Consider the following 5,000-nt stretch of genomic DNA (forward strand, 5'->3'; position numbering starts at 1 on the left):
TAAACCTATATAAAATGATAACATTTTTTTTAGCAATAACGAGGCTGCTGCAATTAGAACATACATTTTTTTATTTCTTTGATATTCACATTTAGTTGTAATGAGGTAAGTAAAGTTGGGGGCATACACTACAGCTGTGCGTGGCCGTGGTGCTCATCTCCATCGCATTGGCCCTAGAGCTTGTGGTGGCTTAGAACCCATTAGCCGGGACACAGGGCCAATATGACATCCGGGTTACCACGGTTTGCTTTCCCCGGGTTTCCCCAGGTACCCATTTATCGACCAACCCGAAAGAAAGGATGAATAGATGGGTGGGCTGCACGCCGACTGCCCGGGCTGGGATTCAAACGCGGATTTGTAGTTGGCCACTCTAACCACTACACCACGTAAAGGCCTCCTAAATACTTCGTGTGTGTGTGTGTGTGTGTGTGTGTGTGTGTGTGTGTGTGCTGCCACTGTAAGACGCGGGAGTAGCAAGTACTGGCTGTCTGTGTAATCTATGGTGCAATCTGACCCTCCAAAGTGTGTGTGTTACGGCCGTGACTCCGCTGCACACGTGCCGCGGTGGTCGTCTTATCCCCGCCTCAGACCAGGCCACTCCCTTGACACACTAAAAAAGCGTTTTGGGGGTTTACTCTGACCTTCAAGCCAATTGCAGCAGCATAGACTCCTTCATGCTGGTGACGTGAGGGCCGCCACGTACACCCGACCTATCCCCGCCTCGGCCCGGCCGATCATGCAGCGAAGACACGCTCAGAGGACTGGCTGGAAGAGGCTGCCACAGAGACGCGACATTTCCGCATCTTCACAAGCTTACATAATACTGAACGTTTACTGATGGAACGATAAACAATAAAGAAAACAGTCCCTTGTAAACAGCGCCCCCTTCCTTGTTAAGTGACTGATTGAACTAGACGAAAAGTAATTACATAGATAGATAAACAAATACATTGACAGATCTAGGTCCTTTACTGGCCGCAGGACGTAGCTTATAATATAATACAGAAGGAAAAAAAATAATGGCTCGGTGTAATTATCTTCAACCAGGTAAAAAAAATCGGAAAAAAGTAACATCAGGATCAACAAGTTTAATAATAATGATCAAGAACATTAAAATAAATAACAAAAACTAAAAAAGGCATTGGTTAAACACACACACACACACACACACACACACACACGGTAGGGTAGGGATGATAGCACCAGCGATCATAGGCATTATTGTATTACTCGAGGCACTAAGAGAGGCTATTGAGCAGCGTCGCCAATTATCGTGTTATTTTCGCGGAGCAGGGGCGTGGCGACGCTCGGAAGGGTGGTGGGAGGGGAGCGGGGGATGAGGCGGTGGAAGGGAGAGGAAGGAGATGTAAGTTTTGGGAGACATGGATGGAAAGGCAAAGTAAACTGGAGTGAGGTAACGTGATGAAAAGTAAAGTAAAGAAAGGGAAGGGAAGGTATGGTAAGGTAAAGTCGATGAGACATGGAAAGGCAAAGTGAGGTGGAGTGAGACGACGTGATGTAAGGTAAAAAAAAGGAAAAGGGAAAGTAAGGTAAAGAGGCAAAGTTAAGTGGAGTGAGGTAAAGTGAAGGAAGGTAAAGGATAGGGACAAAAGGGAAAGTATAGCAGGGTTGATTTTTTTAATAAAAAGAATCGGATTTTTTATTTAAATCAGATTTTTTTATTTAAATCGATTTTTTTTATTAATGAAATTAATGAAATGAATATAAACCTCAATATTCTCTACATTAGTTTCAAATAATATAAATGTTGATTTAAATCAATGATTTTTTAAATAATTTGATTATATCTTGATTTAAATCAGTGATTTAAATCTTGATTTAAATCAGTGATTTAAATCTTGATTTAAATCAACTTCATTTAAATCAAACAACCCTGAAGTATAGTAAGGTAAAGATAAGGTAAAGGTTGAGGTAGGTTAGATTACACTGTTTCGGCATCTCCTATTTTACCTTTTGGATCAGGGTGTTGGGAGCTTCTAAAATGTCTTTTGTTTACCTTCTGCTCTACTTCCCTTACCACAATAATAGAAATCGGGAGTGTCGCAGCCACTTCAAGGTAAGGCGGGACGTATTCACATAACATTTTAATCTTCACGAGTCGCGGCACTGGCCATCCCCAGTGCTTGGTGGGGGGATAATGGTGGGGAACGGGGGGGAGGTAATGAGGGTGGAGTTCTCCACGATGAGGCAAACAGTGGATAACATATGTCATGAAGTTGGTCTCAGTGATAGTGGTGGTGGTGGTGGTGGTGGTGGTCGTGGTGATGTGAGAGAAGTGGTTATGATGATGGTGACAGTAATGGCGGTGGTGGTTTAGTGGTAGTGGGGGTGGTGGAAATTATGATAATGATGGACTTCCCCAAGAGGAAGTGGAATATGAATAACATAGAAGTTGAATGGTCTGAATGATGGTGGTGGTGATGGTGGTGATGTAAGAAATGGTAATGATGATGGTGATAGTAGCAGCGGTGGTGATGATGGTGGTGGTGGGTTGTTCCGCAGTGTGAGGTGGAGCACTAGTAGGCATGAATCAGCTGCTCTGTGCCAGGGCGGTGAGGTAGTGCGGTGAGGGCTGGATAGCGGCCGCTCCTCAAGTGGTGCTCAATTCGCTGTGGCTGTGATGGTCAGACTCGTGACAGCTTGAGTGCCCAACACGTGGACACAGGGGCAAGGGAGCTAGGGTGAGGGGGGACATCCAAACTTGCTTGAGTGCTGAGGGCGCCACTGTATCTATCTGTTCGTCTATGTGGAGGACACGACATCACTCCAGGCAGAGGGCCCGATTAGCACAGAGCTGCCCCCGTTAAAGAATCAGGTCACAGATACATGAGACAATAGGGACGTGGGGGGTGGATGACTTGTCAATACGGGAACTTCGAAGCACATAGAAAAGGGGACAAGCAACACAAGGACATGAAATACTTTAGGACACTGGAACCTCTCTTTTGCCCACTCTTTACTTTTACCTTTTTTTAAGGAGCAGCGTTTAGCGGGCTTTTTTATACTTTTTATATGCCCTTGAGCTGCTTCCTTTCCTGTAAAAAAATAAAAAATAAGGGACACTTAGGCATGGATGAGTGACTGAGAACATGCGGACACGGGCTACTTGAGAACATAAAAATACAGGTTATTGAGAACATGAGTAGACAGAGACAGATGGTTAACTGAAGGACACACACAGAGACAAAGAAATATGAAGACGCAGAAGCACGGAAACGTCAAGATAAGAGGGATTGGAGGACATGAAGAGTGCCACGGAAACACGAGGGTACCAGACATTTAAACATGGGGGGACACTAGTTTACATGCTGCACTGTCAAAAGAGCATAATTCGGGATATTTAAGTCACTGAGTTATGATGATGGTTCTCGTGGTAATCGATCTGGTATTAGTGATGGTGGTAGTGGTGGTGGTGATGGTGGTGGTAGTGGTGGTGGTGGTGGTTAATATTGCCTCTTTTTAGGTGGTGGCGGCGGCGGTTAGGGAGAAAACAGTTACAATGACAAAGTGATTTATTTTTTATCAGCACTCTCAGGCTGTGACGAACGCAACATTTTAAAAACCCCGTTCTTGTGGGACGACCCCGACACTGCGACTATCCCTGAAGATTTCCGATTAGCAAGATAATGACTGCCAGCATTATTACCTCCGCCAACGAAGTTGGAGGAAATTATATTTTCGGTCCGGTCAGTATGTTTATTTATTTATTTGTTTGTTTGTTCGTTAACAGTCTCCTGTGCACAATTTTGCTGGTATCACAACCAATTTTTCAGGGAAGCTTCTTGTCCATTCAGAATAGAACCCATTAAATTTTTGATGTCAAAGGTCAAAGGTCAAGGTCAAGGCCGCACAAAACGTCAAATTGGCCATAACTTCGGTTCTCTTCATCGTAGAGACTTCAGACTTGGTTCATATCTTAGCTCATAGAAAACGCACTTTGCATGGCCTTGACCTTGACCTTTGACCTTGACCTCGAAAAGTTCGTCCAAGGTCAAAGGTTCCAAAAAAGTAAAATTTCATCAAATTTTGAAACAAATGCTTCCATATGATGCACCTTTCATGGCTTTGACCTTGACCTTTGACCTTGACCTCGAAAAGTTCGCCCAAGGTCAAAGTCTCTAAAAAATAGAATTTCATCAAATTTCGAAACAAATGCTTCCATATGATGCCCATACCAATTTTCAGGACGATCATTGGCGGAGGTGTGCACTTTCCGAGTGCTATGCGTCTAGTTATTAATGTTAGTGCTGCTACTGCTACTACTGTTATACTACTACTACTACTAATAATAATAATAATAGTAGTAGTAGTAGTAGTACTGCTGCTGCTGCTGCTGCTGCTGCTACTACTACTACTACAACTACTACTTCTACTACTAAAAGAACGATTGTTACAAGTACAGATTGAAACGTGCTGTTGCACGGGGAAATGAAGTGAGCTGAATGTTCATTTATAGGTAGGAGGAAAATATGAAACAAACGATAAATGAGAGCACACAAACACACAAACACACACACACACACATAGCAATCACACTGTTCCCCTCCACCCCCCCCTCACACAGATAATACCTAACCCACCCCATAATACCCACACCAGCACACACCCCATCACACAACAGCACACACACACACACACACACACACACACACACACACACACACACACACACACACCTGGCGTCCCTCTCGCCCTGCCTCGCTAGCAGTCCCCGCCCTCCAGCCTCCCGGTCCAGGCGCTTCCTCCGCAACCTCCACGCACAGCACACCGCAGCACAGCACACCGCAGCACAGCACACCACAGCACCGTCACCCTACCCGGCACGCTGACAGTTCTCTTGACCCTGCAGCCCTCAGACGCTACCAGCAAGGCCTATAGAGCATTTCCGGTCCGCATCCCTCCAAAGTGCAGAGGAAAACACACAACCACTTCCTACAAGATCTTTGGTTTATTGGAGTGGAATAAGACTGAAGGAAGTG

The 5,000-nt window shown here is 44.9% G+C and overlaps 1 protein-coding gene and 1 long non-coding RNA gene across 2 annotated transcripts in view; one reads left to right on the forward strand and one right to left on the reverse strand.

The window, feature by feature from the left end:
• Positions 1–5,000, reverse strand: part of LOC127007363 (uncharacterized) — a 115,651-nt gene that overhangs the window by 78,967 nt on the left and 31,684 nt on the right. The gene's annotated exons all lie outside the window — the stretch shown is intronic.
• Positions 4,792–5,000, forward strand: part of LOC127007362 (zinc finger protein GLIS2-like) — a 42,820-nt gene continuing 42,611 nt past the window's right edge. Inside the window, exon 1 of the mRNA XM_050878244.1 lies at positions 4,792–5,000. This exon is cut by the window's right edge and continues 329 nt beyond it. The gene's annotated coding sequence lies outside the window, so the exon portion shown is untranslated.

This window comes from Eriocheir sinensis, chromosome 35 (assembly GCF_024679095.1).
Source record: "Eriocheir sinensis breed Jianghai 21 chromosome 35, ASM2467909v1, whole genome shotgun sequence".
Classification (NCBI taxonomy): Eukaryota; Metazoa; Arthropoda; class Malacostraca; order Decapoda; family Varunidae; genus Eriocheir; species Eriocheir sinensis.